At 42.7% G+C, this 14,903-nt stretch overlaps 1 protein-coding gene across 6 annotated transcripts in view; it reads right to left on the bottom strand.

Annotated features, from left to right (window-relative positions):
• Positions 1-14,903, bottom strand: part of FBLN2 (fibulin 2) — a 106,279-nt gene that overhangs the window by 82,184 nt on the left and 9,192 nt on the right. Inside the window, exons 1-2 of one of the 6 annotated variants that reach the window (XM_054838246.1) lie at positions 12,619-12,725; positions 11,024-11,060 (exon numbers count right to left, since the gene is read on the bottom strand). The exons of 2 other annotated variants lie outside the window; for them this stretch is intronic. The gene's annotated coding sequence lies outside the window, so the exon portion shown is untranslated. Of the gene's footprint in view, positions 1-1,483; positions 1,634-2,590; positions 3,050-11,023; positions 11,061-12,618; positions 12,765-14,903 lie in introns of those variants that run through there. 3 more of the 6 variants (XM_054838244.1, XM_054838247.1, XM_054838248.1) reach the window with 3 other exon arrangements.

Raw genomic sequence — 14,903 nt, 5'->3', positions numbered from 1 at the left:
GTGGAGTTTCCTAACCTGCGTATCCTACTCTGCTTTGGTTCAAGTGCTAACCCTGTGGGCTTTAGCGGGGTCGTACTGGGCCACAGTTAAAGCAGCTGTTCCCAGTCCTGTGCACACAGTGCGTCCTGAGAAAGCACGAGCGTCCGTGAAAGGGAGCGCAAGTGCTCTGGATTGGGACTAAGTACCTCAAAGTCAACAGAAGTAAACCTGTGAGGTAAATCAGCAGTAAACAGAGAATGGTCAGACCACAAAGGAGCTCCTTATTCCTCAATTCCTTCTTTAACAATGATTCCTAGGAAAGGCAAAGCAAAGACACCTTATGGAAAACCAGCTTAAAAAAAGTAAGAGTCCAAATGAACATGAACTACAGGCACACATCTTCACAGAAAAGGAAATGAGAATCCTTCACATTGCAGATGAAACCAATATCTGTGTGACAGATAGGCTAACAGCCAAGGCTAACAGCAACAACCATCAAAATTATAACTAGCACTGGCTGAAAAACATCATATTCCTGTCTCCTGGCAGGGGAAGTGGGTAAAACAAAACAAGATTTCAAAATGCTTCAATTTGGGGCCAGAAAGTTATAAATTCTGACATTTTTGCGAAACAATATACTCAGAGTGATTTACTTCAATCAAAGCCATAGCATAAAGTCGAAAGGAAGAATGTTGACTTGATTAAAACAGTTCAGCTGTATTATTTGAAAATGATGAAACCAGTGTGTTCCCACAGAAGATCTAGACATTTTAAATGTGCAACTTCTTTAAATTAAGAGGAGTATTTTATTGGGAGATTTTTTATCCAGATGGTTTCATTTCAGTGCTGAACCAGAAAGCTTAGTCTAGGTAAGCAGAGGTGACAAGAGGCACTTTCCCTCAAAGACTTGACACAAATGTCATCTTTCTGTGTGAAGGTTGCCCCAGAGACAGCAGAACAACTGCAGAAGGTGTGTACGTGTGGAAGATATTGCAGGATCAAGAGCATTCTTTCAAATGTTCACAGAATAAAAAGAGGCAGACATTTATAAACAAAAAGCAATAAATAGAATAAATTCAACCTACTGCAGAGGACAAGACCTGCATGAGAACCCACTGACTTCTAGCTTTGAAGACATACATCAGCTGTAGATCCCCCCAAATAGGTTTAGATAGAACAATTCTTTTCTCTGTCCTACCTCTCAACTCCTCACTAAATTGCCCTTTTCGAGGATGGTAAAAATAGAAATGCTGTTTTGATATACATCTTCTTTTGAGCGGCGTGCAGAGCCAGATGCAAGCCTGATGCAAAAGCAGAAGGTGGCAGACAGGTGCGTGATCCCTCCTGTGCCATGTAGTGGGAGCACACTCTCTGCTGGGTGCAACTGCGGGGCTTAGCCACTTAGGTCACCCAGTAATCTATGCTCAGGTTTCATGCGTGCAAAGAAAGAAAGGTCTGTCAACGCACTAAGCTGTGGGAAAGCAAATGCAGTAGTGGCACTCACCACCTGTGCACAAAACAAGTTCATCAACCCACAGAGCGGCTATGAACTGTTCTCCTGGTCTCTCCCAGTGCTACCCAGTCCAAACTGGGTCTCCAGGCTCAGGCTGTACATAACCAGGGACCAAACACAGCATTGGTCTGATGTTGAATCTCTTCTCTATCGCACTGGTGAAAGCATTGCGAAAAGCACAGTAGTAGGCTGAAGCGCATGTGCACACCCACACTGAACAACAAGGCTAACGTATTACACCAGCCTATGTATTTTAGCACCTCTCCCCAGCCAGACCTCTCTGGTCTGCTGCAGCTGCCAGCAGCTCTTAAATGGCTGCGGTCATAGTTTAGACTAAGGGAGGAAGAAGGGAGGGGACGGAAGGAAATATCAATTTAAAAACAATCCCCCTTAAATGCAAGAGAAAATGGAAATTTGTGAGAGACCTTTCTTGTATGAAAAACAGAAAAAACCCCTAAGCCCGGTAACTCCTGACTCGGCTGTGCCAGCCAGTGGATTAGCTCTTCCTTTCACACCCTCTCAGTCCGGAAACTTGTGATCTCACCAAGCGCTGGAAGGGATTGCTGCTGGCTGCTCCCAGCCCATCTCGCTAGCAGAGGTAACTAAAGTGCTATTCAGCAGATGGATGAATGAAAAGTGGAGAAGAGTTTCCTTTACTGCTCTTATGCAATATACAGTGCACAGAGCCGGTCATTTCTGCCTGCTAATTAATGAAATTGGAGGTGAGCTGAAGTCAGCTTTCTCATTCGGGGCACCTGGGTTGGGGAGAAAGAGAAGAGGAGTAGGATAAACCCCACTGTAAATCCAGATTCAATGAGCTGCTTTTTCTTATCAAAAGTAAAGCACGAGATGCTTAGTCACTTCAGTGTTGTCAACACTCCAGTTCTTGGCAAAATCAGCCCATTTTCAGAAGTCATAGCTTTTGCAGGCGGTTTTCCTCGGCTTTATTTTCAATAAGAAATCAGTTACTGTTAACCCCCTTTTCATGGAAAAGCTTAAAAAATGGACATTTGGGAGTCCAGAAGATCATTACTTAATTCAACAGAGAACTCAACAGTGGGACAAACAAGGAGCGAGCAGCACGGGATCAAAACTCACGCGGTTTCCCAAAAGTGGCTCCGACAAGACCTCCCTTCCCAGCAGAAGCGCCCCCGGGCAGAGATGCTCCTGACGCTCTCCAGGACATTCCCCACGCTCAAATCCAAACAGGAACCTGACACGCTGCAGTAATGGAAAAGCATCACCCAAGGTATTTCAGCTGAAGTAGCCAAGCATTAGCAATAGCGAGCAGGCAGCTCTGGGACGTAGTCTTCCAGAATGTGCAGCTTTTGAAGCCATTTTTGAAGTCCTGGAGAACAAAGGCAGCCTTTTTCCAAGTGAATGACAGGGCAGAGCCGAGGAGGGGAGAATCAGGTCTTGGGTCTAGTGTGTCAGTGCTCCCGCTTGCCCCAGACCAGCCCAAAATAACAGGGCAGGTACTTGGCTCACTGAAGAGTGAAATTCTGTGTCATTGGGAGTCGCCACTGCAGCAGATCCAAAGTGACTCAGTGGGAGGATGGCAGCTGCAGAGGAGCAAGAGAGAAACGACTCACATGGGGGAAAGGAGGCGAACAGAAACACCGTCCCGCCCAGCGCACGTGGCTGGTCCTCGTCCCAGCTCTGACACGCTGGCAATGGAGAGCTCAGCAAAGGGGCTGTGCGTGGATGGCGGGACTAGAGGAGCGGAAACATGCCAAGCATACTGCCACGGAACCTCCTGACAAACCAACAAAGATTCGGTTTCCCTCAGGACGATGCAAGTGCAGTGTCCATGCACAGGAGGCTCAGCAGCTCAGCATGCACTTGCAGCTGGGTCAGGGTCCTGCAGCTCTGCTGCAGAAGGAGCCTAACTCTTTCTTTATAGGGAAAATAAATGTGTTTGTTATTGATACACTTTTTTTTTTTTTTTTTTTACACATCACCAAGTTTCAGGTGAATATATATGCACCTCAAAAAACACAATTAAATAATCCAGCTATTTCTGCGACAGCCAAAATATCTGGGAAAAGATTAAAGCAAATTCAGCAACAGCCATTCAAAAACGTTTCCCAAGGCACAGCCAACAAAAACTTGTCAAAGCTCATAACTTATGAACTAATTTGCACAGAGAGAGCTCTTTTGGCAGCAGGCAGGCAGAGCGTGTCCCTCAGCTCCACAGCACCTCGAGCAGCCGCACGCATGTGGAGACAGCCTCAGGAGATGTGGCAGCACAGCTCCAGTGGGCAGGGCCATCACCAGTATCGGTTCAATGCTCTGGGCTCAGGTGAGCACTGTGAATACTAGCAGCTGCTCTGATGAGTGAAGGAAAAAAATTTTTCTCATTTACTTAAAGAGCTGCACTCTTCCCTTGCCTCTCAGAAAGAAGCAAATCCCTAGTTTCCACGATGCTCCCCATTATTTAGATACTTTTTTGTGGGAAAACATAAGTAACTCAAGTAAAATGTATCCCTGTACAGTGTCATAACCGTGCTCCTCAGAAAGCATCATTTCAAGGTGCTGGATTACGTTTCTCTCTCTGCTCCTTTCTTTCCCTAATCTTCCTCCAGGATACTCCAATCCTCTGCTCCTTCCAGTGTTTTACAGAGCTTACATATTTGCAGGGATGCTGCTGACTCAACAAGGAAAAAACCCAGCTGCAATCTCAAGGACAGTGGCGTGCAAATACTGAGCATCTCATTTCTACTCCCTCTGCAATCCTCTCTCCCCATTCCTTCTTTCTTCAATCAAATGACTATGATGCTACTTAGAACTTTCTGTAAGCAACAGATTCAAGCTTTGGGTTTATTCGTTTTCTTAATCCAGTCCTCTTTCATGCACAAGTCCTGCCAGCACTTTCAACCCCGCTGCCCTAATCAATGACAGTCAGTAATACAGATCTTTTCCTTTTGTTGGGAAACATGTTGGTGGGAGCGTCTGAGTGTCAAAGAGAAGCACATCTGGGTACTACCTACCAATTTCAGACAGCCCTTTGGGAACAGTTGAAGATTAAAATTCCCCCACCCCCACCCTAAAATACAAAAGAAATCCTGTTATTAACTGACAGCTTAGGAAGCGGCCTTTCCTGCCCTGTGCACTGCTGTGTGCCAATTTGGAAATAATTAACAACTGTTTTCATTGAGGGAAGACTAAAGGGAACCGTAATACAGTTTTCCACAGTCTACCTGTGAGGCAAAACTGCTCACCAGCCGGAGGAGCAGCAGTTCCTCCATCGCCTGGACTTCATCCTCAGAACTGAAGAATTTGATCTGAGACTCTCCAGAGTAACTCGGAGGGGCTTGCTTCAGTCTGCCAATTAATTCCAAATGAGTATCAAAACAAGATGTCAATACAGTAAGCTTGTAGTAAATAATTTTTCAGTAAATGTGTCCTGGCCTTGTCATTGTCATGATTAATAGTGAAATTCTATCTGCTGATGAGGTGAAAATAACACGTATTGCACTGTGAACATTTTATAGTCATTTACTAATTTGGATCACAGTTTCTCCATGACTTTTATACTGAGCTCTGTCAACATACCTCTTCTAATCCACAACACATACAGTTGCTGTCTACAATCAGGATTTCCCTAGGAGTAGACTGTGAATCCTGACAGTTCCCTTCAAAAGGCAGGATGATTTTTTTTTACAATGTAGCAAAATCCCCAGGACCCAACATCAAACTCTTTTCCTTTATGACTCAACAGGATCCAAATCTGTCCCTCAAGAGAGTAAACGTGCTCTCAGTAACCAACTGCAGCAACAAACCTTTCATTGGCTGTGCTCTGCTCTGCAGCTGAGAAAATACATCTTCTGCTCTCCCAGCTGCAGAACGCACCTAGCTGAGACTCGCATGACAGTAGGTGAACTTCTGCACACCCACTGTCCTGCCTGTGCTCTGGCTCTTAAATAAATAACACTTAGAGACAGCACACAAGGCCATCGCTGCCTTTGTTCCATACAGAGAGGGCATTCTCTGGCCTACTCTTCTGGATGAAGGCTGGGGGTGGGGGGGGAACTGGAGGAGGAAGACTCCTTAACTTGTTGTAACGGGTGGATAAAATGCTAGCTCAAATCTATCCATTGCAAGCCCACCATAGCTTGTGATCCTTTTCAGGTTTTGGAGGCATCACTGCTGTCATCTTCACCTCCACCTCACACTTCAAGGAATATTTATCTTGAGTAACTGGGATTGCCTTTTCTTTGTTACAGTAAGTTTTCTTAGAATTTTTCATTTTCAAAATCTTCAGCCCTCTGTGTAGCCCTGAGCACACTCTTACTGCTGGAATCATCCCAGATTTGCTAGTTCTGCCCTTGACAGTGATCCTGAGATTTTGCTGTGCTCTAACCTGAGCAGAGTGTCTTCCTGTTAGAAGGAAGGACAAGAATAAGCAGTGCAAGAAGAAACAACTGTCCTGACCACTCCTTCTACCTGCAAGGCTTATCTGGATTGAGCCTAGCATGAATCAAAATCTTTGCACTTCACTACAAGACCAGTTGCATAGGACCTCTACTGCCAGAGGTCAGTCTGTGCTTGAACCTGCGGCGCAAGAACCATGGATACAGGATGAAATGGAGGTGTAAAAGATCCAAGGGTGGATGCATCTCCCAACAGAAACTGGTACCAGTATTACTAGTTATCTCCTTCGCTCTGCTACAACTCAGCCCCATCTCTTGATTTCCCAATCCTATGGTTTTCTACAAGCCATGGAGGAGGAGAAAGGATTTAGAAATCAACTCCACAAAGACAGGCTGGGTTAAGGATCCAGCCTTGTAATTTTGCATTGAAAACTGTTTGGCTAATTGATCTGCTTGAGAATCTGCCCAGATATTCTTTGGTATGAAGCAGAGGAACTCAGATTTATCTCAGCACTCACACACATGCCCTCTCTCCACACCCACGCCATGAGACAATGGACTGCAGACAGCACATATCTGTAGTAAGTGGACGGGATGTACCATGAGGCATATTGCCAATTATAAATTAATGAAGTCCAGAAAAAGCAACAATGATAATTTCTCAGCAACAGTTTCCTCTCATATGGTTACAAAAAAAATCCCAAATCAGGGTTGTTATATATACCAATTAAATTCTTTAGCTAAAGCAAAAAATTATTATTTTAATGGAGGAGAAACTAGAACATTTGGTTAAAATGTTCTCACAGAAATGTTAATTACCACAGGCATTAAACAAACGGAAATCAAAGCCTACCATTTGTTGATCACTTTGAAAAGTTTTAATGCAAAAAATGTGCTGGAAAGAAACCTTCAATTTTTCCTCATGAATGAAAGCAAATCCCTGTAAATGAAGCTACATCTATCATGCTGCTAATCAGTCAGCAGCCGCAGATGTAATCCATCAATCAAAACTGTTCCTGCATAAACTTTCCATAAAAGATAATGGAATTAATTTGGTTTGTTGGATACCAAAATGTGAAGATGCCTGCTCTGCTATTTCATCTCAGAGCCCGTCATTCAGAGACAACAATAATGCCAGATGTAACTAATAGAAGTTACCCTTGCAATACCTCCCATCTTCCACCCTGTGTTTATTCTTCACTGATCCTCAAAGACTGTGAAGGGGTTGTGTAAGAGGAGTTGAGAGTTGCTGTGAGACTCCCATTTTGGGACACAAACTATCCTGCGCTTCACTGGCTGGGGAAGACTTTGCTCCTCAGAGGCCAGCAGGTCCTTGAGGTGATGGGACAAGCAAGTTGGGGTGCCAGGCACCCAGCACACACACACACTGCCTGGGACCTTCTATTACATCTGCTGCAGCACATCATCTGAACTAAACTTGATGCTGACCAGGAAGATGTCTAGCTCCTACAGACTGACAGCTTCAGTACTCTGCCAGAGAGGATCTGGATGGATAGTGCTTTGAGCCTGATTTATCCTTCAAGAGATGCCCAAGGCCAGTAATGCTACCTCATTTACTTAAGATTAAAATCTAGAGAAGTGTTTCAGAGGAGGCATTGTACTAGATGTTGAAGAAAGTTTGGTTTGTTTCTTCGGTGATGAGACCTGTTGTCTTCTGGGCAGCAAATTTATTTCTAACCAACCTGAAATAGATTTAAAGCTATTTAGAGGCCGTCGTAAGATGAAGGAACTGACTGGTATTTTTAAACTCACAAAAGCAAAATATTTAGTATGAATTTTTGTGGAAAGGTTTCAACATAAACAGATACAGAAACACATAAATATAGGTATTTCTTGTAGTACCCTGGCATATTTTTGCTAAGGAAGGTGAAAGTAACTCACAGCCCTTTGGTCTGCTACATGTGTGCAAACCTGGATCCTGAACTCCTTCCGTTGACTTCAGTAGCTTTGGACCAGATCCAAATTGTCAAAGGTGTAACATTAATTTGGAGCATAATTTCCTGGAGATAGGAGCACTGTTTTTTCTGTATACTGTACAAAATGTCAAACTGGCATACTCAGTGATCCCAAACAGATAGTTTGCTATACGTCTAAACACATTTAGACAACTTCTGCCCTCAGACGCACGTATGTAGTTCTTGTATTCATAATGATTTGTGGTACTGCACTGTATTTACCCTATAAACCAGAATGATAATAGAAGAGCAAGTCTTGTTTATCTTGTAAGTTATACATTACACTTTCTATTACCACAGGAAGTTAGTATCATCTGCTGTATGAATATGCAACCCATACTCCTGAATATTTTAAGTTATTGATCATCAACAAATACAAATAAATCCATGATAACTTGCAATTAAAGGCAGAACATTCAAAAATTAGAAATCTCAGCAATCCAGGAGCACTGATGATACCACAAAAATGTGACTTTGTTCTAACGGGGAATATACTATGTGTTTTAAGATAGCTAACAAAACGGAAATTTTTCTTTAACTGCTGCCCAGAAGAATACAGGTCTCATCACTGAAGAAACCAACCAGACTTCTCCAACAATTCTAAGAAAAAGACAGCTCCTTTCAAGTATACCAAAAAGTAAGGTAGCCCATATTCTTGTATAAAATTTAAGGGAAATGAAAACATTGATGTAAACTTTGCTTTTCATACCAGGCCACACCCAGGTATTCCTCCAATGTTGGAGAGACAATCCAGAGCAATCAACTGATGAGAGCGCTATTTTTACATTAAATTATGTACATACAGGTACTCTCACATAAAATGCTGATTGAATGGATTTTATATGTTACCTTATAGAGGTGCATGTAATATTGAATACTACATTTCCTTTCATAACATCTTTTGGTTGAACACACTAATGAAACATTAAATTGAGTCTGATTTTCATTACAATGAGCAATACTCCAAGAAGGTGGTATTGATAGTGAGCACAATTTGTTTGATCTTGGTATGTTAAAATACATATATATGTTGTGGCGAATTTTCTCCTGCAAGGGAAGAAAGATATTTTAGTTTCCAGATGAAGAAATCCTACAACTGTAAAGATGATTTATGCAATGGGAAAGAAGTTATTAATACAATGGAAGAAGAATGAGCTGATACTCCCTCCCTCCACACTCATTATGCACAGTCCAGCACACGAGTGGCAAGAAAAATTAAGATGACAACATTACTAATATACAAGAGATAAAATAAAGTCTTCCAAAATCACAGAACATCTGGTAGAAAAAAAAAACCAAAACCAAAACCCAAAACCAAACACCAAGGAAAGTACAGAAAGTGAAATAACACGTATTCTAGCTTTCCAGCCTTCTCTCAAATTCCTCCGTTAGTGCTTCAACGAATGCTGCTGCTGAGGCTGGGCTAACGTGCAGCCGTCCGGCAGAAAGAGGCACCTGCAGAGAGCCTTCCTGTGGCACGACCCAGCCTCACCCCAGAATGATTTTAACCACTTTGGCAGCCCAGTCAGACGTTCACACCCAGCTGACTGATTTTGGAGGCTGGGAAAGGGAAGATTTTCACTAGATTTCCAGTAATATAAAGGTACTACAACTTTGCAGAATCGCTTCTAAAAGCAAGTTGCTGATACAGTGACCTTGAGTATTCAAAGCACGAAGAACAAGAACAGAACAACAACAACCACGAATATAAACTCTCTGAAGATCACAGGTTCACTTTAACTTCAGTTTTCTAGAAGTTACCTCATGGATGAAGCTTCCTCTACAGTCAGCAGAGAGGTGGGTAAAACTTCAGAAAGTAACTAATATCACTGTTAATGTGTTTTAGGATGGATGGATTGCCCCCTAGACATGAGCTTGTCTTTATGCACCATACAGGGAACTTACATGATTAATTACCTTATTTTCAGGTAGATAAAGCTGAAGAGCCTATGATTTTTCAATTTGCAAGGGAGAACTCTACAGGGAATACAAATAAAATTCATAGAATTGTAAGAAAGAGATAAACTGAAGGGAATGCTCATTCACAAAACGCGGACCAGAAGTACAGAGGCCAATGAGGAGAAAGCAATCATTCCCCAGGAGGCCAAGTGGAAAAATTGTAGCAGAGCTCTGAAAAATGATGGATTCCATCATCCTAGCAATTCCTGGTCATTCAGAAGAATGGAGAAGGAAAGTGTCACAACTTCTCAAAATTCTTCCAATCCTCTGTTTCACTTGCAAGACTAACTTTTATGGAGGGTGCAAGATGTGCATCACAACGGAGATGTTCCGCTCAGTTCTGCAGAGTTAGCTACATTATACATTGACATGATGAGGACTGTCAGGATCTGGGTCTTCATTGCTTCCACACTATTCTCAGAGAGCCAAAGCTCTATAAATCAAATCAGACAGAACTTTATTGCATGGCGACAAGATGAAGACATAGCCAATCTATGCAATTAGAAATGTAGCATACTCTTGCTATACAGACTACTGTCAGTATATACTGACCACGTTATATACTGACCACTGCCTTCTAAGTCCTGATTTATAAGATTTCCCATTTGGGATGTTTAACCAAAATAAGTGTTCACCTTTAAAATAATGTTAAGCAGTAGCTTTCCATGTTACCTTCCAATGCGTACTACCACCTCAGCCTAGAGGCACTGTTTTTCCTTCAGTAGAGGATTTCCAGTGGTTTGACTCTACCCTGTTTCTCTTACACAAATGCTATTCCTTACTTACAGATGGATATGATCTGTAGAAGACCTGGAACATTTTATCCCATAGCAAAACTCATTCAAAAGTACCATCTGTTCTTCCTGCAGGGGCACAGTAATGCCAGAAACTGTTTAACATTCCATAAATTAAGACCATATAACGGATAGCTCATTGTTAAAGTGAAGCAAGGAATCATTTGGAACCTGATGACAGACATTTTGCTGGGATTTTGCCTTAAAAATAGTATCCAATGTATTATTTTTGGTTTGCTGCTTTAAAGACTTCACATACAACATTAAACAGCAAAGGCGTGTCACAATCTAGACCATCTTAATGCCTGGCTTTATCCCCACTTCCATCAGTGTCAGCAGGATCCTTTCTAAAAACTTCAGGGGGAGGCTTGGACTGGGCCAATGGGTTAGAACAGATTCACTGAAAAAACAAATTCTGTTCTCACTTACCTCGGTATGTGTCTGTTGTGTCTGCACGATATACTTCCTAAGAGAACAGAATTCAATCTTCGAGTTTAAAAGCCATTAAAATATGTCTTATTTTATAGATGTTACACTAATATATTATACTCATGCACACATACACACACAGCTCTCTGCCCCACCTTTCACTTATTGGTAAGAAACCCTTAATGGCAGAAATGAACTGCCATTTGCTATTCCTTTCTACATCCAAATGCTGAGACATGCAGATGTTTAATCAATAAAAAGGCTGGACATAAAATCCTGCTATGAGTATGTATCATTTGAGTCAACATTAAAACAGCCTTCATTTGCCATTCACACAGAGAAACCACAGATTAAAAAAAAAAAGTCTACAACAAAAAATAAAACATGCACAAAAGAAATCAATAGTGCTTAATTGGAAAAAAATGGCACTATAAAGTCCTCCACCCAAGAGTGGGACTCAAGTGGCACTCTGCCCGGTTCTCTGGGCTTCCTGGGGACAAGCAGTCCTCCCTGACATGCAACTCTTGTCACAGGCGCCGGGAGCTGCGTGTGAGCTGTGCTCCTGCGGCTCAATGCAAAAGTTACACTTCTTAAATCAGAAAACTACTATATATCGGTGCGTTTCAAAACCTGTTAGTGAAACAGATAAGTTGATGACACTTACACGCTCCGAGTACTACAAATTATCATCTGAAAATTGAGCTATGTAAGCCCATGAAGTCGTTACTTAAGACTATGTATGCAAGCATACACAATTATTATCATCTCTTTGTGAAGCTCTCGCATTGCTATAATAAAATTCACAGAAGCAAAGCACTTTTAGCCCAACCATTACTATTCCCAGAGACAATGCATATATTTTTCCATCACATCAGATCCTGGATGGTGGGGGAAGGGTAGGAGTGGCGGGGAGGGGGAAATGCAACTTGAGAAGTGGTAAGTGTGTCAAAATCTAAATTACTTGGAGATATTTTGCAGCACAATCAGCCTTTATGCTTGTGCAGCTCGGCTCATATGGCTCACATTCAGCCTGTCACACTGAATCATTGCTACTTCTTGACTTACATTAACAAAAACAAACCTAACTTTCGCTTCAGTATGTGAGGTAAAATGCTCTCTGAATTCCCAGTCAAAAGGCCAGAAGCAGCATTAAAAATAATTGTTTTCGTAAGAAGCTCGCATTAGAGGAGAAGATAAAAAAAAGTCCATGAAGATCTCACTAATAGCACAAACACATGTGTTGCTTATGGAGTATTTTGCAAAAAAAAAAAATCTGTACTGCAAAAAGCTTTGTCCACAAGCAGAGTAGACACAGCTTTAGCGGTCTTAACTAACAAAGCAAATCCGCCCCTATCTACATAAGTCCTTAAACTGTATCAAACAGAAGATATTTAACAAGAGCATTAGAGTCTGATGAACAGTTAGAAAGTAAATCTAAAAAACAAAGTACAAAATCAGAGCAACACAGCCAGATACAATCTTTGCAACTAGCAGAACACAAGGCACAAAGCAAAGCCAGCACTCAAACAAAGTTATTTTGCACTTCTCCCAGTAAATTTGCAACAAATGTCCAGTTAGGAAGGATTTCTGCTGACCTGTGGATGTGCAGCAATGTAGATGCGGGGAGTTTTCCTATCACCTTTTGTTCCCAGCCATGTCAGCTGTGCTCTGCTCCAAGTGCTGCTCACACTCCCAAATCCCCTTTTCCAGCTCTATCTTAGGAACTGCCCAGATTTTGTAGTGTAATCTGAGCAGGGAAGTACCATGTGCCTATGATATGGTTAATTCACTTTTTACCCCCCGCAATGCCTAAGGAAGCTGCTTCACATTTCAAAGCCGAGCCTGGCCGCCTGACCCAGGTACAGCCAGCACAGCACTAGGGCTGCCTCCTCCACCCAAATGGGGCCGTTAAAAACCTTGTTCCCACCCACCAAATCCTGGGACGGGGGACTCACCAGGCTGCTGAGGCCCTTGTCTCTCTTCCCCCGGGGGGGGCCCAGCGCAGAGAAGACCATAGCCCCCACACCAAAGGGAGCCAGCTCTCCTTGCTCAGCACCATCACCGTGCTGGAGCCATCGCCATCCCCACGGCCAATACCAAGGTCCTTCCCAGAGAGCTCTGGCAAGGCCCACCGAGGCCCCTTGAGACCCAGTGAAGCCTGGGCAACTGGTCCAGGATCTTTGGCAATGAAGACATTCAACAGGGCATGCAGCAAGACTGCCATCCGTTCCTCTCCAGTGTTGCCATCAGTTAAGCAAGAAACAATTGCAGTTTCTTCCGCTAACAGAAAAAAGCTTTCTACTCTGCACACACACACACAAAAAGCAGCCTCTAAATTTTCTTCTATTAATTCTTCTGTTAATTTTTTTCTGTTGTATTGACCTATTTCTGCTTTGTATTTGCAATCATCATCATGCTTAATGATGACAAGACTACACTTCAGAGAAGAAGGAAATGCCTCTTCTTCCCAAATTCTGCACAGGGAAGAGTTAAACCAGTTGTGAAGCCACCAAACACACATACACCAGAGAAAGCACAGAGACGAAGGGGTAGAGTAGTCCTCAAGTCCTGTCACTCCGGCTCATCCAGCCCCAACCACACCATCGGGTCCTAAGCACCACACACCAAAACCCAGGTGATTAACAACTGGCACGAACCTGGCGTAGGCTTTTCCTGAATGTTTAGGTCTTGAAAAGGGTAAAGTGCAAACTGTCAATGGTTGTGGTATTCCCTGACTTTCTTGAAAGCAAATTCCGTGTAATCCCAACATTATCAATGTCTCAAACGCTGCTAAATCACATTACACAGGGAGGCTGAAGGAGTCCCACTTGGCAAAGAAATGGGAGGTTTCTATTACTGTCTCTGCCAGTCCTAGGCAGATGGGGGAGCAACTATAGCTGCTTTTAAACAGCTGAGAAAGGGCCCCTAAAGAGATTAAAGGGGAGCAACAGTTCAGGGATCTTGGAGAAGGAAGGATGCAAGACACAAAGATGGCAGAAAATGGAAAAGCTTTGGGGGAACATTAACTCTTGGCCATTTTGTGTAAGGAATCAGCTTTTTAAATACCTAGCCTTGTAACACCTGCAAATACCTTGTGTGGGATTTCTAACGTTGCATTATGCATCTGCAGACTTTTCCTTTCTTCAAACTCTAGACCTCTATTCTAAAGCAAAGGTGCTAGTTGCATCTTCCCTGTTGGATAATTTACTAAAACCAGTTATGTTTGAAATCAGCATCTGTGTAAGGTAAAACTTGAAATAATGTACTATGTAAGACTATTTCAGAGCAAACTATACATTCTTCAATGATGAATTCAAGATCTCAGCTCAGAAATTTGATCTTGATCAGTTATAATGACAACTGCTTACAAAATGTAACAAAAAGGAAGTGATCTCAAAGGTTAGGAATTGCGGCCAACAGACATCTTGCTGTCTGTCTGCATTTTTGTCCACAACTTGTACCTCTGCCAGGCACAGGCATCAGCTCCACAGTGGTCCTCACCCCATTAACATGGGACTCTACGCTCCCCATCCCTGATTCCTGTCGGTGACCCCTTAGATTTCTGTGCGCCTCAAGCCCTCCAGGTCAGAGCCAGGCGGTGAGGGCTGCACAGCTAGGGCAGGTCACAGCTAACTGCAGGAAGCCAGCCCTTCACTGCTTAATTTCATTAGCCTGTAGAACAGGCTATAATTTGCTGAAATGATGATTAATCAGATCTTATTTTTCTCTAAGGCAGTTAATGAACAGCCAATTAAGTGTCTCAGTAATCCTGAAATAACAAAGGAATACTCTTCCAGTGACAACGAGCAACTACTTAACAGTGCAAGCTAGCATCCCAGTAATCATCAGGCTGGCTGAAAGGGCAGAAGATACGTGACTA

The sequence above is a fragment of the Grus americana genome, chromosome 11, assembly GCF_028858705.1.
Source record: "Grus americana isolate bGruAme1 chromosome 11, bGruAme1.mat, whole genome shotgun sequence".
In the NCBI taxonomy this organism is placed as follows: Eukaryota; Metazoa; Chordata; class Aves; order Gruiformes; family Gruidae; genus Grus; species Grus americana.
The sequence above is the reverse complement of the archived record's forward strand: the minus strand, read 5'-3'. Positions and strand labels throughout refer to the sequence as shown.